Source organism: Phaethon aethereus (genome assembly GCF_964289735.1).
Source record: "Phaethon aethereus genome assembly, chromosome: 4".
In the NCBI taxonomy this organism is placed as follows: Eukaryota; Metazoa; Chordata; class Aves; order Phaethontiformes; family Phaethontidae; genus Phaethon; species Phaethon aethereus.
This window is the reverse complement of record NC_138578.1, coordinates 19,241,141-19,254,287: the sequence shown is the minus strand read 5'-3', so window position 1 is coordinate 19,254,287 and position 13,147 is coordinate 19,241,141.

Below are 13,147 nucleotides of genomic sequence, written 5' to 3'. Positions count from 1 at the left end.
TTTCTGCTGAAAACTTAACTTCTATTATGCCAGATTTGACAAACTACTATACTAAGATGTTTTTTCTAGTTCATTAGGAGGAAAAATGGTTGTATTTTAGTTCTCCTCTTTTAACTTCAAATTAATCCTCCACTACGGTACTCACCACCTTTGGTTTGCTTAACATGTCCTTCGAAGAAGTCACTATTACCACTGAGATATGAAGCTAACACAGAGCTTCAGAGGCAACCTACTGAAGTTACAAAAGTGAACATAGACAAGCAAGAGGAAAAAGAGAGAAGTTGAAATGCTGTACAAGGGTTTTGAAAGGCATCATGTGTTATTCATTCACAGGTAAGATATAGCATCTTTAGCCTACACTTCTAGGGAACTCCTGCTTATTTTGGTCCTTAACTGACCCTCTCACTTCACTGCTCCCTAGCTTACCACCTAACAATATTTTTACAGTCGAGTAGAAATGCTGCTTTCAGACAGAACTGCCACTGACTACTAAACAATTGTTCACAGCTCCCAAAGTCATAAGGTTTTTCCATCTGGCATATATGCTACATTTATCCTTACACTGTAACTGCAACTGCACAAACACTTTCCAAAACTATTTTGTGTCTCACAGTAAAAGAGGTTGATGGTTTATGTTCTACCTATTCTGGGTATGCCATTGTAAACACCAACACAAAACCCATGAGTCTTAAGATAAATCAGTGCTGTTGGGGTGACTTTTTTTTATGTTTTAAATAAACTGAGCAATAACACAAAACCAAAACGTAACTGATTTTAAGCAATGCTTTTCATCTGTATCTGATGCTTATGTCAAATGAAGCTCTTGGAGATGCTCTGAGTTCTCACTTGTAAGAAAAGAAGTTGAGCGCACAGTTGGATTTATATATTTAGTACATACTAAGTACATGCTTGATATTGCAGGGGAACTAGAAATCACACCACAGGAGACCAAGGCCATTACTCAGGCACATAGCCATACATAGAAGAATCACATGTACAAGGGAGCTCCCAGTATTAAATAAGTGTATGGAAACATAACAGCACATCAGTTACTGCTCCTCAGGTAAAAAGAAGTTTCTGCAACATGTTAAAAATTAACATGTTTAATATAACCTCAAGGAAATACTCAGATAGCAATACTCTGACACACTTCAGTTTCATTTTGGTGAGACTTTGTAACACATAATAATATCTTAGATAAGATTTTTATTCTTCCCCCAAATCACCAATTCAGGAGCATCTTGTTTCTGTGATACATCTCAATTATCCAAATTTTTTTAGATATCTACCCACAAATCCTCCACTTGTCTTAATTATAACATCTCACAGTTTGAGTCTTCAAACAAATCATCATCTACTATGGAAAGTACCAGCTGTAGCCATAAGACAGCTGTAAAGCTAACTTTGAAGGAGGGCCAAGTCACTGTATATATCCAGTTGGCTGTTAATTGTATCTGGCTTGAGAAATAGCCCTGTTATGAACTATATAGTCCATTTGAAAAATCAAGGGATTTTCACCATCAGAGGTTTAAGGTAAGTCAAGAGCCACTACCATACTTCTGTAAAGAGTCAGTCTTATCAACACAGTGCATTACCAGAGTTAAACACAAACAGAAGTAATATTACAGATGTAAAACACAATATTAAGATAATGTATTGAAGTGTGTAGTACAATCTATCACGACTCAGACAGAAAGAAAGAACAGATTGCAGAAAATACGGATTTGGGCTGATCTGAATGCTTATCTATAGGTCGTTCCTGTTCTCAGATTTTAAATGGAACAGAAATGAGTTTCAGTAGTGCTTCATGATCAATATCATTAATATCTTGATTCATCAAGATAGGTCACACAGAAGTCATGAAGGTCATTACATTTCAAGTCCAAACCTACTCCTCCTTCCAGCTTGAAGTGGCATGGTAAATATTTTTGTCATTGCACAGCCTTAAAGGGATAGCATATGAAAAGAGCATGAAGTTGTATTTTCACATCTTTAATTATACAGAAGTTCACTAGTCTAAGAACCACTAGCAAGGAGGACTAATCAGCATTTAGGTTAGCGTGCATGATGCTCTGTTAATTATGTACTAAGAATCCACAAACAGAGAGAAGAGCCATTTACAAATTTGCTCCCCAAATCAACAGTAATGCAACAATAACATCCAGTTGTAGTTAGTTTAGTACTGGGTGAATGCTGCAGACTTAGACAGACACGGTCTTTCATCTCTAGAACAAAACACTGCCACAGCCATTCAAAACCTCAAGTAACATGTGCTCCCTTTTCATCTTGGCAATTAAGTCTTCCAGGCTTGGTACAGTCTGACTACACTAAGAGTGTAAGGAAACTAAAGGAAGTGCCTCATTCATAACATCATCTGTTATTCCTTACAGACAGCTGCTTGACAACTTCCGCTTTCCATGAAGGAGTAACTGTCTGAATAAAAACAACAAACCACACATTGTTTATAGCTCACCCATTGTTTGCTGAGAGCAGGTCAGCAATTTTCTTGTTCAAGTTAAATATTCAGAAATATTGATGATGTCTGCTGTTCCCGGAGTGTAGCTGTTCCAGATGCCAGGGTTGGTGTTCTGCCCCTCAATGCTGGTCCTCAGGCAAGGCACCAAGGATCCCCTCCTAGCTATTCCTGACTATCAAACTTAGGAAAGCAAGCAGGAATGGGAGGTCAGAGCAACAAGTACTTTATCTTGTACCTGCTGCAATTCACATAACGGTAACATCCTAAAGTGATTTTGATTCAAACATTCTAGCTAAATCTGAAACTGAGTTAAGTGTAAAATTCCTCAAGTACATACAGTACTTATGTTCAGTAAAGGTGCAGTACCTCAAATAATACTGAAGCAAAAAGAAAGGTAAGACTTTAGACAGTGGCAGGACATGTTTTCCCCTGTCATGAAATTAAACCCCAGGAATCCTAGCCAACAAGCCAACCTAGGCATTGGAGTACATGGCCTCTTCCCCTTGTCCCACTGTCACCTTGGGAGACAGTGCCCCTGAAAGAGGGGATCATCTTCCACTGACACAAGGGAGGAACACATTTCAGTGATACAGAACAGAAACAAAACCAAGACTCCCACTATAACCGTAACTAGGCAGTGTTCAGATGACAGGTATTATGATACCCATAAATCCAGTGCTCTTTATGAGAAGTGGTAATGAAAATGGAAAAAGGAAGGCAGAAGTCAAGGACAAATCAAGATACAAGTGAAGTTTCACCAACTATCCTGTATGTAATTTTGGTCACCCACCCACAAGACGAAAAAAAAATCACATCATGATCTGTGCAGAGAAGGGCAGTTAGCCTCACTCAGAAAACAGAAGGGTCTTTTAATTGAAGGAGATAAGAAATTTGCCTTCTGTAAATGCAATGTTTGTAGCCCTATGAGCAGGGAGTTTTTGGAAGTGACTCAAGTAGGAACAGCCTGCATGCATATAAATATATGTAAGTTTGTAGGTGTGGCTGTGTAAAACTCACTTGTCTAATATAGAGCCTGATGAGTCTCTGCGGGTTGTTATACGCTGGTGCTGCTGACCACAAGATTAGATAAGCATATGCCATGACAAGATCTTCTCCAGTTTAATTTATCTAACAGAACAAGTCTAGCTGTTGTCCTGTGTTGTACTAAGAAAACTTGAACATTTGATAAGAGGGCAGCTGGCAGAGCTAAGGAAGAGACAGAGGGAGAGCAGTGGGAAGAGCAGGAGGCAGCTGCAGTGCAAACTGCAGCCAAGCAGCAGCTTTGTCAGGGACTGCACAAGCAGCTGTTCGCTGTTTAGTCTGGTTAGAGCTGCATCACCAAGAAGGAACATGGGGAGAAAAAACTGATAAGACAAAATAGTGTAGAAAAATCTCACTGCTCTTCCCGTTTCCATTCACCAATTCCACCAAAGGAGTTATGTAAACCTCATGCAAAACTGCTCAGATGCCCATGCTAATTCAGTCCAATCAGACAAGGTTGGAAAACATGGGAGAGTTCAAGTTACACACTGTATTACAAGCCTAAGTCTACTGTACTTTTCAGCAGAAAGTTAATTTAACAGAAAAAAAAAATCAGAAACCACACATTTAACTGGTTTAGCTTGTTTAAAACCACCAGGCTTCCTTTTGTAGAAATTCATTAAAAGTTTTCTTAGACAACACTAATATAAAATGCCTAGATCCTTTCAGTATTTCAAAGCTTATTTGTAGCAAAAAACAATACATATTACTGTTTTGTGTTACTTGTCACAGAAGTAGCTCAGAAAAATGGGTACAGCTGGCACTATCTTTCATCTGCTTCTAGAATCAAAACACCATCAGTGCTGTGGACACAGAAACAGTGAATGAGAAGTGCAACAGAAAAAGGACAGAAAAGGTGTTTTGTAGAGCGTGAAAAGCATAGTCAGATAAAATCTCATTTTGGAAATAATTCTGCCTGGCAATCCCTAAATCTTGTTTTGAGACAACTTCTTCCCTGCTTCCTTTGATCCAGTATTTGAATATGCTCAACAAAGTTCTGCTGAGGTTTAATCCCAGCTTCCACTGAACACCAGAAAGGCCAACTGTCTTCTGGGTTTTATGGGATGACAGGTTGACAATTTTGTTCAATTTTGCAAAATCAAAAACAAATAACCTAATATGCTATGATTTACTTACGCTTGATTTACATTTGCTTCAGAACAACCATCAAAACCTATGAGAAGCCCCAGAACAGTGAAGAAGGACTCTGCTTTGCAGATACAGGTGTACTTAAGTGAGTTATTTATGCAAGGTAACCTTGGGAATACCCAAAAAGTAGGACACAAAAGAAAAAAACACTGCAAATCAGTGCAATTCTTGGGAGCATAGTAAAGTATTGACAGATATGTAACAAAAATTTTAACTAGTACTTTACGTTTGTAGGAACACAGAATAGGCCCTTACCAAGGAGAGGTACTGTTGTCTTCTCTGACGGACCTGATTAAAAATAACAGTAGTTTAATGGTTTCCATGGCAGTGTTTAGTCCAGCCCTTTCTGGGAAGTGTTAACGGAGAGCAAAATAATTTCTAAGTCAGCTGCCCTTATCCTGGACGTGTAAATCATACCCACCAGAGCATCCCAGAGCTGTAGCCAAACACTGTTTCCCATCCACCCACCAGCCCCATCCTCTCAGGGTTCTCTGCCTTAGCTGCCAACAATCATATTCTCTTGTCTTACGAGTCAAGATTCACTGAGGCTGTAGCCTCACATTACGCTCACAAGTCAAACAGCTCAAACCATAACACAGTATCCTCTTCCTTTTGTCCCAGAGCTGTAAGGCTCCTTCAAAATCTGTTTGAAATCAAGAGGGGGCAGAGGTTATGCAAGAGAAAAAGGCTTCACAACCCAAGAAGCTACAACTATTGATGCAGGAAATTACTATTACAAAATCTGTTTGGGGAAGCCTGCTGAGGAAGAACTAAGACACTGGCCCATATGGTATTATGCTGCTTTGCATCAAATTACTGGTAGTATTTACACAACGATTATGTCTTTTTTGTGACCACATCAATACAAATAAATGGCCAACTAGAAAACTGGATGCCAGGCTACTAACACCTCACTAACAATTTATAAAATAAACCGTTAGGTCATGAGTACACTCCTGATCACACGCTGCACAGAAACAACAGGTACAATCTTGGGATGTTACAAAGCGCATACATTTCTTACAAGAGTTCACAAAGAATCAGTAAACACTAACTCAAAAACCTCAGACCCAATTGCTTAAAGAAGGTGGCTGAACCTTTTGCAACTTAACCTCTGCTACAAGCAATCAAAACCACATGTGACACACCTGTTGTGGTTTTAACTTGGTAGAATTTAATGAGTTATTTTACCTGCTGTGGTACTTTTCTACAGCTACACATGTGTGAACTGTTTCTTGATTATACTGCCAGAAGCCTTTGCAATAGGCACAGAAAGCCAGCTGTGTCTATGTTTTAGAACTTCTACTACTGCAGAATACCTAGGAAAGCCTAGGCAAAGGAGGAAATGCAGGTCGATGGACTAGAAGGCCTTAGCTGGTTTGTGAACTACCTCCACACCCCTTATGGATAAGAACTTGATTAACTGATACTTCCCAGCAGCCAGTGAGCAATCGGCTTAACTGGAGGTAGGAAGGTGGAACCTATCAAAGCAGGAAGGATACTCAAGTAGGCAATATAAAGAGCTGGTGGAGTTAGGGCATCTGAGGTTCTCATTTATTTGAGAAGGAAGGAATTATTCTTGAGGCTCTCTCCAGTACCAACAGGTAATTTCTTGTTTTTTAACACAAGAAATATTTGGTTTGGAGTTACTTGTTATCCATTATGAGATGTCAATGGTAAGCTGAGCAGTACACTATTTTCTTGGGCTGTGGTCTCCACAGTTAGTGAATTACATGAGGGATCTTAAAATGCATGGACTCCCAGCGCAGTTTATTTATGTGGTTTTGTCTCTCTGCTTGAATCGTACAGCAACTAAGAGCTCTGCGAGTGCAGGACTCCACGGGTGCCTCCTGATGCTGAGGAGAGGCTAGCCCAGGCGGCATGCCACCCTTGCGTGCTCTTGCAATGGGCATGATCCAGTCCTGGGTGATTTGCACCAACTCTAGATTAATTTACAAGAAATCCAGGCTCGGACCCCAAAGGGCGTCTGAAGCCGGCGGTGGCAGTAACCGTTTGTAACGAGAGGGAGCCGGGCCTGTTACCGTCCCCCCGCCCCGGGCCGCGGGAGCGGCGCTGCGGGCCGTCCGGCCGTCGGCGCCCTGCGAGGCGGGCAGAGGTGCTTCAGGGGTGAGAGTGGGCGTGGGAGGCTGCGAGGAGGAGGAAAAACCATCCCGCCCGCGCCAAAGCGAGCAGGGCCGCTAGCCGTTACACCTGAGGGGAGGGGGGCGAGTTACATAAAGGCAGGGGCAGCCCGCCATGGCGGCGGCGGGCCCTGAACCGAGGACGAGCGCGGTACGACGGCGAGGGGCGGCAGCAGGAGCGCGGGGTAAAGGAAGCGGAGGGGGGCGGCCCCGCCGGCTGGGACGAGAGACCCGGTTCCCTCCCGGTGCCCGCCCCGCTCACCTGCGCCGCCGCGGAAAGCCGGAGTGCGGCGGAGTGCCGGCCGGCCGGGAGGAGGCGGGCGCCCGCGCGGGGCACGGCGAGCGGCTGGGGCGCATGCGCGCCGCGGAGGGCGGGGCGGTGCGGCCCGCTGCCTCGTGCGGGGGGTCGGGGCGGCAGCCTGCCCTCCGACCGCCTTACCCCACCGGTGCTCGTGACAGGGTGTCCGTTATGTCCGTGCTTTGTTTCCTCTTGGACAGAGGAGAACCACAGAGGTCAGCAAGAGCCTGCCGGCTGTGCAGGGTGGCTAATCCTTCTGTGCCAGCTCTGCTCATTTATCAAGTGGTATATGAGAATAGCTACTTTTCTTGCTATAGTTGGTCTCTGACTACCCTCGTTCCAGTTGGGAATGATTTCTGTGAAAAATGTATTTTCTGGGACAATTTAAAAAAAAAAAAAAATAGCACATGAGCGCTGCTGGAGCACGTGCTAGGCATCCATCCCAGGACAGTTTCACAGTGAAAATGAGTCTGTTGGCTTGCTATGCTCTCATAACCATGTTTCCCTTTTCTGGTTTAATGCCAGGTACCAAAGCTCATCTCCTTTCCTCTTGGCACACAATAAAGCTGCCCTTCAATGGGAAGCGGAGGCAGGCAGAACAATTCCTGAGAAACACCCTGTGCCCCCAAAATCTGAACTAGTGCAATATGGATCAGAGTGAACCCACTTCAGATTTTGGAGGAACTGCTCTCCATGAGTTCAGAGAGACAAGGATCTAGGAGAGAGGAAAAGGCTGCAACAGCTCCTTCCTCCCCACCTGTCCACCTGCTCTGGCCCGTACAGTATATATACACATCCCTCGCACAGTGCTGCGATACACCCCCTTCAATGGAGGAGTAAGTTTCCTCATTACACACTTTCCCCCAGGTTTGTCTCAGTCTCTTTCTTTGTAGTCCCTCTCTCTGCCTGTGGAGTAGTAAGGATAAGTCTTGGTCCCATTTTGCTTAAAGCTTGACTTGAGAACTTGAAAAGAGTTGACTAGGAATGTTTTGCAGGCTGTTAGAATCAAAGAAAGACCTTATTAAAAAAATACATGCCCTGGGAAGTACGGAGCCGCCTTAAATAACTGCCTCGCACAAAAGCAAGCACAGCTAGCCAACTGAAAATGCCCTCAGCTTCCAGCCTCACAGCTAAATAGCTCAATAGTTTTTCCAGTTACATACTGCAGAGTTGAAAGCTGGACTCTCATGCTGCTTGCCCTGTTCGCCTCTATAGATGTGCATAATAATTCTAGGATTTCCTTTTTTTCCTGGATACAACACAGTTGTGCTGAAAAGCAGGAAGGTGTTATCTGAGAATGAGTGGCTGGAGGTTTGTGGTTCCACACAGAATACACATATACTATGTTTAGAAGCAGATGCACATTTATTTTGGAGTTTTTAAAGGTGAAAATGTCCAATTAAATAACACTGCCGTTTGAGCTGGCCTGTTTGAGAAAGAACCAGAACACTACCCATAGGAAAATGGGGATAATTATTGTTACCTAAAATGTAACCGTTTAATGGGTTTGGGTTGTTATTCCCCACCCCCAGCCATTTATTTCATAGAGGTGGTGAAAATTCAGTAGCAAACAGCTGAAATTACTACATGATGTGCTGAACTGCCCAGAGTGCACTAGTTTTGATCAAAACGTTTTAGGTTTGCATAAACACATCTCAGAAAATTCCAATTCAGCAGTGCCTTAGTGGCTATTTTTCTGAATACAAAACACCAAGCAATCCTCCCCAAATCCATTGGTGTGTTTGAAAGGTACTGACCTGTATGTACGTGGCAGAGATGCTGCTGGCCATGAGGAGTTTCCAGAAGGCTGTGATCGAACAAACTGACCAATACAGACAGACCTCTTGGTCAGAGGGTTAAGAAGGGGGCTTCCCAGCAAGCCTTGGGAACCACAGGCACACAGATAATGGTCTGATGGGAATAAGGTTGTCAGAGCTGTGTGTTTTGCAGTATTTTCCTTGCCTTCTGTTGTAGTGCACACTTCTATTCTTTATTGGCCTCATAGTTTCTACATCGTATGTCCACAATGTCCACCCTGGCAGATGCTTTACTTCCCCAGATTGGTCCTCTTCAAAATGAAAGCTTGACACTTCAGAAGTTGTAGGAAATCCTACCTCCCAGCTTCCCGAGATGAGCGCCGGAGATTGGAGCAAGTTCATCGCTCTGTCGTGTAAAAAGGCAGGAGGAATCAGTTCTGCAGGAAACTGCTATTCTAAATGAGAAACTAACATCTTTGTGCTCTTATTTCTGGTTTTGAGAGTTAGCAATACTGCTTGTAATGTGTTGTGGCTCTCACCCAGCACCTCTGGAAACCACCAAAAAGGCTCCCATTGAATTCAGTAATAGTTTGATCAGGCCTTCAACCCACAAAGATGCAGTTGTTTAGTTTTGCTGCCATTGAGGGTTTTGCACAGTGCTCCCCTCCTGCCCTCAGGTGGATGTATATCTTCAGAGTCCTTCCAAGTAGTGATTTACATCTGTGATGTATAATCTCTGATGACAGAAAGAGGTTACAAGAGGTTACCATTTCCTGAACGTGGAGAGGCTTTGAGACTGGATTCCTGGCAATCCATTGTGATTGTTCTGGTACATACTTTTTTCCTGTTCTGTTAGTAAATATAAAATAACTTATGCGATTGGGTTCTCTTAGAGACTTGAGTTTAAACCTGTACTGGCTTATTGGGTTAGCAATTGTAGAATCAGAAAATGTCTTCTAGAAAATGCGGTTAATATTTATAAAATTGCACTGGTCAGGAATTACATTTTAGGAAATGGAAAGATGATTAGTCTCCTAATGTATTTAATTAAGTTTATTCAGCCATCTCCTTAGCTCTGCAACAAAAATTTAAGATCACAAAATACTAGCCTGTGTATGCTATGCTGCATGATGCATATCAGTAGTGAAAGGGACCTCAAACTCACAAGCTTTGGACTGTATCTGAAGTTAAGCAGTGTAGAGCCTATGGAATTGGCAGTTTCGTAGCAGGATTAGTGATAATTTAAAATAATTTACAACAAAAGAATAAAGCTTGGATGGTTGCTAAGCTACTTGGTTGGTTGGCTTTAAGGGAACTGTGATTCTGTGATAATTTATCTCCTTGCTGTAAAGGCTGACTTATTAAACTGAGAAACTAAAAAAATTAAAACATAGATTCCTAAAACTGGCCTTTATCATTATGTATCTTTTTGCTGTCTATTTTTAATACATCTTGTATCCAGGATTAATGTTAACAAACTAAGCAATAGTTTCCAACTGTGCCCAGTCAAGCAAGGGATAGAGACTTTTTATCAAGCAGGGATGCTTTGAGAACAGGAGTGCTATCTGAAAAACTACTTTTAAAATATTGTTATTCCCTGATAGTAACAATTCTCAAAAAAGAAAAGAGAGAGCGAGAAGCAGATATGACTAAAGAGCCAACTGTGAAAGCTTAAATAGCTGATTTTTTTTTTTTCAGTGTTACTCTTCACAGGGAAAAATGAAGTTAGCTTGGTCCAAAAGAGAAATCATGACATCACAGCTCAGAGACAGGGCATAAGCTTGGGTGAAAAGAATCTTTGGGTGTTGAGTGACTGTGGCTTTGTGTGTTAAACTCAGCTAAATCAGCATGTGTCAGATACGCCTACAGGGTGAGATCCCGCAGGAGCATAAACATCTGCCTTGAGGAGGCTTTGGGTGGAGATGGAATACCAGATAGTTCTATCTTGCCAAGAAGGTGTCATGCACTGAGTATAGGTTTGCACTGTGTCACCTGGTATCGTCCAGAGATCCTAGAGTTAGCTGCTGATCAATCCCTCTCCCAAGCATGTTACTCCAGAGGTGTACTAACACAGCTGCACCACTGCTGGGCTCCAAGGTAGCAGATAAGCATGGGGCTAGCTATATATGCAAAACAGCTTGTTCTCAGTGCCTTTGAGCTCGTGCTGAGGTAGCTCAGCATTGCACAGCACAGACGTTATCTAAAACTGCCTTTAGGTTTTTGAGGATCATGCTTTAGGATTTATCAATAACCTATATTATGTGTTTAACAACTTGAGAGGATCTGTCCTTAATGTAACTGTGTATGGACCATCCTAAATTTCATGACTTCTGAGTTGCATATGTAAAGACAGTGTTGTGTGTGACAGGGCAAGATTGAAACAATCCATGGCTTGAAAAATAACTATCTGAAAAATCTGTGCTGCTGCTTTCTTAAAGAGCTGGGGTATACATGGACTTCCATCATCCTGCTAAAGCAAAATAGACCTCTGTTTGGCACATGCTGCCATTCTTTCCTTTTTAATCTGTTGCTTGCCCCTGAGAAGGGAGAGCATGAAATGAGCTACAGCCACTCCTGCCCCTAAATTGGTTACTGATTAACTGTATGGATTAGGAACAAAATAATCCTTGTGAGTCAGGAATTCTTTATCTAGAAAATGAACATATAAACAGTATAAACTGCGTTCATAAAATATTGCACTTTTGAGTGATTCTCAGCCACTCATTCCTGATGTCGCATCCATTGCAATTAACAGGTATAAAAGGAGTATCCTTTACAAAGTACCTCCATAGTCCTGTGCAGAGATACTCACTTGAATCTCGGGAGCAACGTAGCTGTCTTAGCTGTAACTGTGCCTCTGTCAATTAGCGTGCTAATGTCAGATTGGTTTTGCTCTGACATTCTTTGTCCTTGTGAGGAATAAAGTTTAGCTCATGTTCAGTAGAATATTCTTACTGCACTTGTACTCTTCTAATCTTCCTAAAATGACAAACAGTTATCACATATGTGATTTTAAACAGGCACAGTGGGATCTGTGGCTGACATTAGCTGTGTGGCCAGAGATCTATCATGTAACAACTAACCTATATATGTATAAAATGCAGAGCCTTTGGGAAGCAGGATCTACATCATCATATCCTGGAGTAAAGGTTTTCTTTTCCATATCAGAGCCATGGAAATCACATATTTTGTTTTGGTGACTTAAAAGAAGTTTGCATTTGTTTTTCCTCTGTAAAATTAAACTTAGGTCAATTTATCTTCCTCAAAATGTTTTACACTTTTTTTTTTGCCTGAAAGTATTCATTAAATTCACAGGAACTGACATGTAGCTCTGAGTGACCTAAAATGGTACTTCTAAGGAAATAACCAATCCATCTAAAATGTTTTATCTTCTTTTGTCCCTGTATTGGGTCTGGCTGAGATGGAGTTAATTTTCCTCACAGCAGCCCTCACAGCGCTGTGCTTTGTATTGGTAGCTAGAAGGGTGTTGATAACACACCAGTGTTTTGGCTACTGCTGGGCAGTGCTCACACAGCATCAAGGCTGTCTCTCCATCATTCCTCTCTCACCAGTAGGCTGGGTGGGGGCAAGATCTTGGGAGGGGACACAGCCAGGACAGCTGACCCAAACTGGCCAAAGGGATATTCCATACCATATGATGTCAGCTCAGCAATAAAAGCTAAGAGAAAGGAGGGGTGGGGGGCCATTTCTTTTTTCAATGTTTGTCTTCCAGCACAACTGCTATGTGTACTGAAGCCCTTCTTGGCAGGAAGTGGCTGAACATCACCTGCTGATGGGAAGTAGAGAATAAGTCTTTGTTTTCTTTTGCTTCCTCACACTTTTTGCTTATTAAACTGCCTTTACCTTGACCCACATGTTTGGTGGTTTGGGTTTTTTTCCATCCTAATTTCTGTCACCCTGCCCTGCTGAGGAGGGGAGTGATAGAGCAGCTTGGTGGCACCTGACATCCAGCCAAGGTCAACTCACCACAGTCCCACAAGCTCACTAAAATCCTTTTGGAATTGTGTTTGTGTTTAAAAGGGCTCTTGATACCATTTTATGTCAGAGAGGAAGATGGAAGTGGAAATGTGCCACATGAACTAAGTATTTAGCTGGGAAGATGAACACTGATGATTCGGTTACGCAGCCAGAACTGGTGTTAACTGCATGTGCATGCTTTAAGGGCTTTGAAAGCTCCAGATAAATACTTCTCCCCCCCCCCCCCCCTTTTTTTTCGTACCAGAGAAACTTGAATCTTGTCTTTTGCCAGTATAATTTCAGTGTA